The sequence below is a fragment of the Hipposideros armiger genome, unplaced genomic scaffold, assembly GCF_001890085.2.
Source record: "Hipposideros armiger isolate ML-2016 unplaced genomic scaffold, ASM189008v1 scaffold_197, whole genome shotgun sequence".
Lineage (NCBI taxonomy): Eukaryota > Metazoa > Chordata > Mammalia > Chiroptera > Hipposideridae > Hipposideros > Hipposideros armiger.
This window is the reverse complement of record NW_017731547.1, coordinates 276721-289256: the sequence shown is the minus strand read 5'-3', so window position 1 is coordinate 289256 and position 12536 is coordinate 276721. Positions and strand designations below refer to the sequence as shown.

The 12536-nt window shown below is 38.8% G+C and overlaps 1 protein-coding gene across 1 annotated transcript in view; it reads left to right on the top strand.

Annotated features, from left to right (window-relative positions):
- The window catches only part of LOC109388440 (dystrophin), a 1592311-nt gene that overhangs the window by 1303779 nt on the left and 275996 nt on the right, over positions 1-12536 (top strand). The window lies entirely within an intron of this gene.

The window sequence follows — 12536 nt, the reverse complement described above, 5'->3', positions numbered from 1 at the left end:
TCCCAAGCGAGTTCTTAACCATCGCGCCACTCGGCCGGCCCTAGAATATTTTTTTTTCTCCCCAGAAGGAAACTCTATACCTGTTTACAGTTACCCCTCATTTACCCCAGCCCCTCTCCTTTCACCATCATTAGCCAAACATGCATCTAGTTTCTGTCTTTATTTTTATTTTACTTTTTTAAAGATTTTATTGGGGAATTGGGGGATGGGAACAGCATTGGGGAATCGGGGAAGGGGAGCAGACAAGTTGCTGTCCTTTGGGTCTTCAGACTAGTTGTGGAGGAAGTCGCTTCACTGGCCCATGTTGGTATTATCGTTGTGCTCTTCCCGGGCGAGGCAGTCGCTCACTGGCCTCTGGACGGCCACTCACGGCTGCTCACAGCAGCTCACGAAAGCTCACGCCAGCTGCCGGCAAGCCTCACTGCAAGCTACGCCGTCACCGGCGACACATGGCAGCCCAGCTCCAGGTCGAGCTGTTGTTCACCATCTTAGCTGTAGAGGGCGCAGCGTCAGTGACCCTCATGTGGGATCCGAACCCAGTCCCTGCTGCTCAGAGCTGGCGTCCCAAGCCAACTCCTAACCAACGCGCCACTCAGCCGGTCCCCAACTTTCTGTTTTTATAGATTTGCCTATTCTACATTTCATGTAAATTCAGCCATACAATATTTGGTCTTTTGTGATTGGCTTCTTTAACTTAGCATAATGTTTATTAAGTTTATACATATTTTAGCATATATCAGTACTTCATTCCTTTTAATGGCCAAATACCATTCCATTGTGTGAGCGTGCCACATTTTGTTTACCCAATCATCAGTTGATGAACACTTGGGCTGTTTCCATTTTGGGGCTATTATGCATAATGCTGTTATGAACATTCATGTACAAGCTTTTGTATGGATATATGTTTTTATTTACTAGGAATGGAATTGCTGGGTCATGTGGCATCTCTATGTTTAACTTGCTACGGAACTATCTACCAAGTTGTTTTCAAGGACGATGCACCATTTTACATTCTCACCAGCAGTGTGTGAGAATTGTAATTTTACCACATCCTCACCAATTCTTGTCATTTTATTATTATTATTATTATTATTATTATTATTATTATTATTATTGGTATCCTGGTGTATGCAAAGTGGTACCACATTGTAGTTTTAATGTTCATTTCCCTGATTAATGATGTTGAGCATCTTATCATGTTCTTACTGGCTATTTACATATCTACTTTGGAAAAATGTCTATTCTCATCCTTTGTCCATTTTTTATTGGGTTATTGTATTTTTATTATTAAGTTGTAAGACTTATCAGGTATATGGTTTGTAAATGATTTCTTCCATTGCTTTGGATTGTCTTTTCACTGTTTTGATGGAATCCTTTGAAATATAAGTTTTTAATTTTGAGAAAGTTCAGTTTCTCTATTCGTTCCTTTGTCTTTTGTGCTTTTGGTGTCACATCTAAGAAGGCTTAACCTGGTCTAAGTTTACAAAGATTTACTCCTATATTTTCCTGTAAACATTTTATTAATTTTTGTGTATGGTGTGAGGAAGGGGCCCAACTTCATTCTGCTACCAGCGAACCTCTAGTTGTCCCAGCATCATTTGTTGAAAAGATCATTATTTCTTTATTGAAATGTTTTGGAACTCTTTTCAAAAATCAACTGATCATCTATTAATATTTTATCTAATTTCTCTCTCAATTTTAGTCCATTGATCTCTGTCCCTCCTTATGCCAATGCTCCATGTATGTTTTACAGTATATGCATCCATACAATACATATATATATGCATACCGGGGGTGCCAAAAAAATGTATACACATGACTGGTATTCCTCTTTTGTTGTTGGTATATATTGAGTATTACAATTTTAATACAGTTTTTTCCTTTCTTAAAATGTGTATACATTTTTTGGCACCTCTGTATATGTATATATGTATTGTCTCTGTGTGTATTACACATACACATATATTCTATAAGTGGTGGTGAAGAATTTGACTCTGATTTCCGGGGCTCTTCTGGATCATTTGAAATCACAGCTAGGTCAGATATCAGTTGTGTCACTTTGAACAAGTTCCTTTAACTACTGCTAAAGCTAATTGCCTCACCTGTCAAGTGGGATGAGCATAGTGCCAACCTGATAGGGTTGTGAGAATTATATTAGATAATTCACGGAAAAGCTGTAAATTAAATGCCTGATGCAATGGTTGATTACTAAATATCAGCTGCTATTACTATTATTGATTCAGTATCATTATTATAAAATGTATTTCCTATAAAGTAAAGGCTGTTCCTTGACGACTTTATAAATTTTGCTCAGCAAGTCACATTTCTCTTGAGAGGTAGTTAGGCATATTACCAAATAGGGGCTCTGAAATGAAGGAAAGAGAAATAGAATAGTGAAGCTGATCATATGTTCTAGAACGTCTAGGACAATGTCAATGCCACAGATGTTCTTCCAGTGTTGATTCATGTGCCAGGCCTTGTGTGCAAATCCTGGTTTGAAAAAGAAGGTGACCTTTGTGTTTGATTCTGAAATGTCATGAGATAATGAGATAAGCATGTACCTCTGGGTCTCTCCCCACCTTGTGTTAAAGGAAGCTCCTGTTTACTTGTTGAAATATGGCCATATTCACCCCCTCAAAGACATGTTCCCCTTTTAATAACTCACTCCTTATGTAATCCCATCTTTCACATAGGATTTAATTATACTTTCTTCAACCTTAATATTTGATTCTGTTACTTAGATGTTTGTCTATAATTATAATACATTGTAAGCTTCTTCAGAATGGCAAGGAGTGTCTGTACTAGTGTGCTAGGGCTGCCATGACAAAATAACACAGACTGGGTGGCTTAAATGATAAGAATTTATTTATTGCAGTTCTTGAGGCTGGGAGTCCAAGATCAAGGTGTTGACAGGTTTGGTTTCTCCTGAGACCCCTCTCCATGGCTTGCAGATGACCATCTTCCTGCTGTGTCCTCACGTGACCTCTTTTCTGTGCACACACATGCCCAGTATCTCTTCCTCTTCTTATAAAGACACAAGTCATATTGCAGTAGGGCCCTACCTTTATGAACTCATTTAGTCTTTATTACCTCTTTAAAGCCTCTATCTCCAAATATAGTCATATTGGGGGGAAGGGCTTCAACATACAAATTTGGGGGGGACACAGTTCAATCCATAACAGTGTCTATATCCTGAAGATAGTCTTAGTTCCAGTTTATAGGGAATGTCTTTTGTATGGGAGAATAAACCAATGTTTTGAGAGGGGTGGGTGATTTTATCTGAAGTATGAAATTGGTCGGGCCCAGCATGATTTTCATCAAATGCTCTTGGGGACAAGTATGTTGACTCACTAAGCGAGAATGTTTAAAAAAACCAAAAACAAATTGTAACTGCAACTCTTAATTAAAAGAAAGCCAAGCTTTGTTGACATGCCAACAGGACAAATAACTGGCTTTAATAGTAAGGCAGTAGACTCAATCCACAATTACCATGGCCTGCTGGAAAATTTCAAGAGCTTATCCATTAAAACCACAAGCCCTTTGTCCACCTTTGAGGTGGGTCAATAGGGAAAACCGACATTTGCAAAAAAGCCACAATGTTTTACAATTTCTGCCAGTCACTTAATATCTATAGTTTCCTCAAACCCTCACAGCTTAAAATATAAGTCAAATTCGTCTCAGGTATCAGACAAGAATTATTAGATTCCACAAACTTAAATAAGTTATCTGAAGACAAACAGAAAGACTTGATACATTCTATTTCAATGTAAATTACTTTTCAATTTCTTAATCTTCATCTTTTTAATTTTTTTTTATTTTATTAAATTTTGGCAGGTGACATTGGTTAGTAAAACTACATAGGTTTCAAGTGTACAATTCTGTAATACATCATCTATATATCACATTGTGTGCTCACCACCCAGAGTCAGTTCTCCTTCTGTCACCACATATTTGATCCCGTTTACCCTCTTCTACCACCCCCACTCTCCCTTTACCCTCTGGTAACCACTAAACTGTTGTCTGTGTCTATGAGTTTTTGTTTGTTTGCCTTGTTCATTTGTTGCTTTCAGTCTTATATCCACATATAGTTCTTGACTTTCTGTCTGACTTATTTCACTTAGCATAATAATCTCAAGATCCATCCATGTTGTCGCAAACGGGAGTATTTCATCTTTTCTTATGGCAGAGTAGTATTCCATTGTGTATATATACTACATCTTCTTTATCCAATCATCTATCGAAGGACACTTTGGCTGTTTCTATGTCTTTCATAAAGATACGTGTATCCCATGACTACATATATATATATATATATATATATATATATATATATATATATTCACTTATAGTTGACATACAATATTATACAACATCAGCTTCAGGTGTACAGTGCAGTGATCAAGCCTCTTCCCCATCCATGATGCAGTCTCCCTAGCAAGACATGTGACCACCTGACACCCCACAAAATATTCACAACATCATCAATTACATTCCTCGAACTGTCTTCCACATCCCCGTGGCAACACTGCAGCTACGTATTTATGCTGTCCAACCCCCTCCCCCTCTCCCCCATCCCCACCCCCTCCCAACCAACAGCCATCAGTTGCTCCTCCATAAAAAATAATTAAAAGAAAAAAAAAGATATGTGTATCCCTATTTTCATTGAAGCATTATTTAAGGTGACCAAGACATAAAGGTAAAATTTTTAAAAAGTAGAATTACATTCTCAGGAATTAGCACTGAAAATATGACACAGGAAAACCCTGTGCATAAAATTTCACTGAGATGAGACGAATTGCTGCATGTTACCTAAAGAAGTTTTACAACAAATAAAACAATTATTTTATATGCTTTAAAATATGTAAGAAGAATATGAACATTGTCATCACAGTTGACCAAAATATAAATACTTTAAAAATTGGAAAGCATTTAGATTATCAATATACATTATTTTGAATATTTTAGACCATTATGCTTTGGAAGGGCATTTTAACATTTGGATTGGAATTGTAACAGATTGTCTTTTAAAAAGTAAATATTTTGTTTTAAAACAAAACATTAACTTCTCAATCCTGACAAATATCACATCTATCTATTGAAAAGTATAAAATTATACAAGAAGCCAAATAAAAGAAAATAAACTATATAGCTCAAGATACTCAAATTTTCAGATGTTTGGTTTTAGAAACACATGTATACATGGTGATACAGTGCATGGTAGTCCAGTGAACCCAGAAAAAGTAGTGTTTCCTTTAGTCAAAAGGAGAGATCTGATGTTTGTTGAGGTTGTTTCAAAAAAGTTATGAATATCCTTTTTCATCAAAAGAACTTACATAATAATTTTTTTAATGTTTTTACTCTATAAAAGAACAAATGCCCTTCACTTTAGATATGGCACAAAACAATACCTAAATCATTTATTATTTCTTCATAAACAATGTTAATACAATTTTACAATGATTCTACCTACATTTAGGTTAATATTTTTCATGGTGTTACATTAGAAGCTGGAACTTGAAAGAATAGTCAAGCCTTCTTGTGACTAAAAAGAGAATCACTCTGGGTGTTCATTCATCCATTCAGACTTAAAGCTACTATTATAAAGTGATTGCTGGAGAGACTGACAAAGTTAAGTCCAACTCACAAAGTCCCTAGAAGAGCCATGACATTAAAATAAACATGCAATGAGTGCTGAGAATACACTTAGAGAAGTGCTAAGTATGATTGAGAGGTTCAAACAGGTCCAGGATAATAGATTCTCCTCCTATAGAGTTTGTCTTCTCATTGGAGAGATAGGATTTATATCCACGAAATAGATAACATTACAAAGTGTTCGTGCTATACATGTGAAAATAAATGGGACACAAAGTGTTATAGTGTTATATCATCGTTTGAAATATGAAGAGATCATTATGAGAAGCAACAATTCAGGAATGCTTTTAGAGGGAATAGGACCTGATTTGGCCTTGTGCTGTGAGTGGAGTTTATAGATAGTGTTATATTGGAATCATTCTAGGGCCTTAAAAATACAAATTCAAAGGCCCTGGAAACAAAATGACTTGAGCTCCCATGCAGAGACTATGGATGGTATATTGAGTGACCCAGCAGTGGCCAAAGGGACAGGTCCATGTGGAGGGATAAGAGACGACAGTTAGAATAGGATTAGGACCAATTTATAGTGGGACAGGATTAGGACCAATTTATAGTGGGACAGGTTGCTAGTGTGAGGAGCTTGGATGTGCCTCAATGGTAAAAAGAAGCCATTGAGTGTTTTTGAAAGGCTGTGGTAGGGAGAAAGCGATACTCTTAGGAAGATTAGATCCGCAGTAGTAAGCATGCTGATTTATTTAGTTATGCACCTTGAGAAAGGGGATTGAGGGGAAACGGGTCTCTACCTGGACAAGATAGAAATATGTGAGGCTGTACTTGTGACTAGACTGCAAATTCTGTAAGGATAGAATATCTCCCATGTTTGCAGCTATATTCTCAGTGTTTAGCACACAAACAGGTACTGAATAAACATTTGTGAATGGATGGATATATTTCTGTATAAAGTCAAATATTGTGTAGTATTAGAAGGGAAAAAGTATGGTATTGTGATAGCAGAAATGTCATTTGAGATTTAGGATGAAAATTGTTTTCAAGATTTTGCAAAGCTACCCACCCAAAGAAACATTGAACCACTTTGCAATGATGTCAAGGGGTGTGCATTCTTCTACTTTATCAACAAGATCAAGAAGTCAAGATTAGTGGTTACCAGAGAGTAAGGGGGGAGAGGGGTGTAGAAGAGGGCAAAGGGGGTCAAATATATGGTGATGGAAGGATAACTGACTCTGGGTGGTGAACACACAATGAGATAGATGAATGATGTGTTATTGAAATGTACACTTGAAACCTATGTAGTTTTACTAACCAATATCACTCCAATAAATTTAAAAAAAAGAAGTCATGTGCCACAAAACAGAGGAAGGTTTTCTGAAAGACCTTATTCCAGGAAGCTCATCTACCCTTGTTTTGGAACATATTTCTGGCCCCCCTTTGGGGCCAGTTCCTAGGTAGTCAAATATCCCAATTGTTTCTCAAGTTTGCATTGTCACCACTGCCTATGACACCTCTTCATAATGCTAATCCCAAACATGAAGGAACATTTTAGGATTGACCTAATTATTCTGTTTAAGAAATTCATTCCATATATAATGCATTTCTTAGGAACTCTCGTGTTTCAAAAAGAGTTAAGATAAAAATGCTGACACGCTCAGTGTTAGACCTCGCCAGGCTGGAAAACTGGAGTGTCTGAGAGATGCAAATAGCCAAGATCGTGTGATGGTAGGCAATTCATTTTGAAACGCGAACTCCTTTTTAATTTTACAATTTTACAGTATTTTAAATTCATGAGGATGCCCCCTCTACCTTTTCTTGGCGCTGCATGTGGGCATGCTTCATTAAAAAGGTGAAAGGCATGGAATTAGGGATGCTAGCTAGCCTTATCGAGTTAATCATTTTGCTGCGGTTAACACATTTCAGCTGAGTGAAGGTCTTAAGGATGAGAAAAGTAAATGATGTTTTGATCAAGTGTTTCTTGACCCCTTTCCCTTGGTCTCTCCCCAGATATCTCTCAAATTTTCATTTGCCTCTAAACTTCTCTCTCAGTTCACATTCTTTTCTGTAAAATGTGATTACAGTGACACTGTTTGTTGGCCTGAAATGCATCATAAAACATTAGTAAAATTGCGAGCAAGGTTTCCAAACTCTTATTTACTCTTACGTCTCCCTGAATACATGCATCCCTTTTTTAAGGGAATGCAGTGTTTTCGATCCATTCTATTATGCTTCCAAATTCTTTAAGAATGAGTAATTTTTATCCATTCTTTTACTCATCAGTTGCTAGTTGACAATGAATTTTTATCCAAACAATAATCAATCAAAAGATGCAAAGAAAAGACCACATATATCTGAGGAGAAACTCTTTGGGGAAAGCAGGTGAATGACATGGGAATTCAAACCAAGGAGATTCCAAAGGAAATACTGAATAGTCTCTAATTGCAAAAATAGTGTCATTCCTCAAAAAACTTTTTGTCACAGTGCTTTCAGTGACTTACTGTGTTGACATATTGGGCAAGCTCTAAGTTAAAATGTAAAACTACTTATCTCAACATTTAGTTTACTGAAGCTTTGAATCTTTTTTTTGTGTGTGTGTCCATATTTAAAGAAAAAGGCTAAAATACATTTGGTTTTCTTCTGAGTCCAGGACTGATGATCCTGGCCACTCAGTCACCACATGGTGCAGGTGACAGGAAAGAGTACATACAGCCTCAGTATGCTTCTCCAACACAGCTCTTTCTTGGGACAGGTGCTGTTATTATAGAACAAGCCCATGAGCTCCTCGATGGAGCTACATATAAGTTTCCAAGTCACACAGTATTAGATACAAACTGTGGCTCTGCCTCTTACTAGCAGGGTAAGTTTCCTAACTTCCCTGTATCTCTGAAATTCTCATCTGTAAAATGAGGAAAACAATCCCTCTCATCTCACAGGGTTATTGAGAACATTAAATAACAGACTCTCAATGGTTCCCACACAGTAGCTAAAACATCACAATCACCAATCACTTAAGTGCCAGTAGCCTTCTCTTTCCTGGAAAAAAACGAAGGGACACACATCCGTCCGCCTTAGCCCTCAGGATCTGGAGGTGGGAGATGTCTCACACAGGCTTATACAACTGTCCTCTCATCTCAGCCTTACCCAGCTACTTTGCCCACTTGTTATTCTAGAAAGGAGCGAAAGCTACCTACAGTTGCCTGTTTATTAAAGGTCACTGGTCACCAGCAGCTTTTTTCATCACTAAGTGTATTATGAGCTTCCTCATTTGTATTTCCATTACCTTAATTCTCATGGTATCCCAGCACATAGCAGGGCACTGTGATATGTGTACATTTTGGATGCAGCTTTTTAGAAAGGATTGTCTTGAGAGGTTTTACATGTTCTCCTGTTCAAATGCAAAGATACATGCGATCTCAGGATTTACAGGATAATTTCAGGATGCCATCTCTGGGTTGCTGTTCCTTCCCTCACCCCTCACTCCCTCCCACCCTTAACTTTCTCTCCTCTTAGCCTGTGTCATTTCCATCTCTGCGTTGATCACCACCTAGCGTTGTATGCTCTATTGTGTTTTTTACTGTATTCCCAGCCCCATAACATGTCTAGCAACTCAATAAGTATTTGCTGAATGAATGGATAGAAAGTAAAATTATCTTCTCTATCTGCCATTATAGTTTTGTTACTTCTTTTGGTGTTTTACCACATAAGTCAATAATTGCATTTTACCTATTTTAGAATTATAGAAAGTCAGAAATGGAAACAAGAATATGAAGAATGATATTAACAAGGACAATGACAGCAGTAGTAGCACAGAGGTTTTATTGTATGTCAGGCACTGGCCCAAATGCTTTACTCTGCCTCTCATTTAATCCTCAAACCAACTATAAGAGTTACTATTATTATTTTCGTATTACAGGTTGGGATGTTAGGAACAGAAAGTTTAAGTAACTTGAGGAAAATGTGTAAAATCATATAGTCCAACCTCTCATTTCAGAGGAAAAAAAACAGAGGCCCAAAGGTTAAACCTACTTGCCTAAAGCCATATGGTATGACAGCTAGAATTTTAGTCCAGATTGTCTGAACATGATCTCAAGCTCCCTTTCTGTACTATCTGTATCATACCTGTGTGACTTATGACTAAGTCCCGGGTGCATTTTAGCATACTCGAAAATGATGCAGTGACTCTAAGAGGCATTTTAAGAAGGTAAACAGTGCAAAATATAGCCAGATCATATTAAATATCAGCAATTTGAACATTCATTTTGTATGTGTCTTTCTAAAAATTTTTTTATTAAATTTATTGGGGCAACATTGATTAGTAAAATTATATATGTTTCAAGTGTACAATTCTGTAATATATCGTCTATATATTGCATTGTGTGTTCACCACCCAGAGTCAGTTCTCCTTCCATCACCATATATTTGACCCCCTTTTCCCTCCCTTACCATCCCCCCTTTACCCTCTGGTAACCATTAAATTGTTGTCTGTGTCTATGAGTTTTTGTTTCTTTGTCTTCTCGTTTGTTGCTTTGAGTTTTATATCCCACATATGAGTGAAATCATATGATTCTCAACTTTTTCTGTGTGACTTTTTTTTTTTTAAGATTTTTATTGGGGAATTGGGGGGATGGGTACAGTGCTGGGGAATTGGGGGAAGGGGAACAGACAAGTTGCTGTCATTTTGTTCTTCAATCTAGTTGTGAAGGATGTTGCTTCACTGGCCCAAGTTGGCACCATCATTGCGCTCTTCCCGGGCAAGGCAGATCAGTCACCGGCTTCTGGACAGCCGCTCACTGTGGCTGCTGGCTGCTGGCTACACACAGTAGCCCATGGCAACCCACTGCCACAGGGGCTGCAGCCTACGCTGTCGCCGGCGACTCACGGCAGCCCAGCTCCAGGTTGAGCTGTTGTTCAGCATCTTAGCTGTGGAGGGCAGTGTCACTGGCCCTCATATGTGGGATCCGAACCGGGGCCCTCTGGTGTCCCAAGCGAGCTCTTAACCATCGCGCCACTCGGCTGGCCCTCTGTGTGACTTATTTTGCTAATCTCAAGTTATATCCATGTTGTCGCAAATGGCACTATTTCATCTTTTCTTATGGCAGAATAGTATCCTATTGTGTATATGTACCATACCTTCTTTATCCAATCCTCTATCGAGGGACACTTTGGTCGTTTCCATGTCTTGGCCACTGTAAATAAGGCTGCAATGAACATCGGAGCACTTATATATTTACAGACAAATGTTTTCAGATTTTTGGGGGGAGATATCCAGAAGAGGGATGGCTGGGTCATAGGGTAACTCTATTCTTAATTTTTTGAGGAACCTCTATACTGTTTCCCATAGTGACTGTACCAATTGACACTCCTAACAGCACTGCATGAGGGTTCCTTTTTCTCCACAACCTCTGCAACACTTGTTATTACTTGTCTTGTTGATGATAGCTGTCGAATGTTCATTTTTCTCTATTTAAGAATAAGCAAGAGTACTCAGTCACACAGGTGGAATTTGAGCTCCAGAAAAGTAGTGTGATATTACCAGTGACCCCACTGAGCAGCCCATTGTACAGAAAACTTATGTATTTCATCTGGCAGGTATTTCCTGAGCACGCCTGTGCCATACACTGTAAAAATGTCGACGATAGAGCTGTGAACAAAATACAGCCTCACAGTGCTCATGGCCAGGGCTAACACGCAGACACATGGTAGCTCACTGAACGTTTAGGCTCTACATTTGGGAGAGCTCTAGAGGGCTGGAGAGGCATCGAGGAAAGACTCGCAAGATAGCAGTGGGCGAGGACCTGTGCTTCAAAGAACTTACAAAAGATGCTCTAAGTACCTCCTTTCTGCTGGGCATTGCTTGAGGTGCTGGAGAGAAAAAGATGAGCTACAGCCTGCCTCCATCCTCAGGGCTTGTGCTGTTTGGGAGGAGAGCTGTAATGATGTGCGATTCTCATACGGTGTAATAAGCCCTATAATAGAAATAATATACCAAGAGCTAGGCAGTATGGAGGCAGGCACTGTGAGTGAAGGCAGGCCATTTGGGAAAGCCCTCACTCTGGTGGTGACACCTTCATCTGGATCTTTGATGAGTAAGGGTGATCCAGAAGCAGAGGGGCAATGGAGAGGTTTTCAGAACAAGGACAAAAGCATTGGGTGAGACAGAGCGTAGTAGAATCTCAGATCTTTGAGTTATTGTTACCCATTAGGGTAAAACAAAGGTGCTTTCCTTTGTGTAAAATTTTATTGCTGCAGATTGCTTAGCAGATCACTTAATGAATCTCTACACTTAAGGCATTCATGAATCGAATCACAAAATATCTCTGATGCCTCCTTATGCCAACATTACTAAAAGTACCAGCACCTCCTGCGTGGGCCTGCTGGAGGGCTGGCAGTTTCTGCCTAGGTAATATTCATCAACTGAGGTCCTGTCACAAGTAGGTTTGGCCAGCTTCCACAAACAAAATCTTAAGTTTCCGTCAGCATCTAATGAGAACTACAGTCATTGGTTAAATAAAGGAACCATCGGGTAAGGAGCTGAACAGAAAACATGCAACTCATGAATTTGGTGAAGGTTTCTGGGTGCAGGGTAGCTGAGCATCCAAGTAGATAGAAGGAATATGTACGAGGTCTGACAACTAAGTTCGCAAAATCAGCCTGGAAAAAGTGCTACATACCTCATTGCTGAATATCACTATGGTTACCTTCAAAGTACTCCCCTTGGGAAGCTATACACCGACACCAGCGCCTAGTCCACCCTTCAAAGCAGTTTTGAAACTTTTTCTGGGATTGCCTTCAGAGCTGTCATTGTATTACCCTTGATGTCCTGAATGTCATCAAAATGTCTTCCTTTCAGTATTTCCTTGATCTTCAGGTAAAGAAAGAAGTCATTGGGGGCCAGATCAGGTGAACAGGGAGGGTATTCCAATCCAGTTATTTGT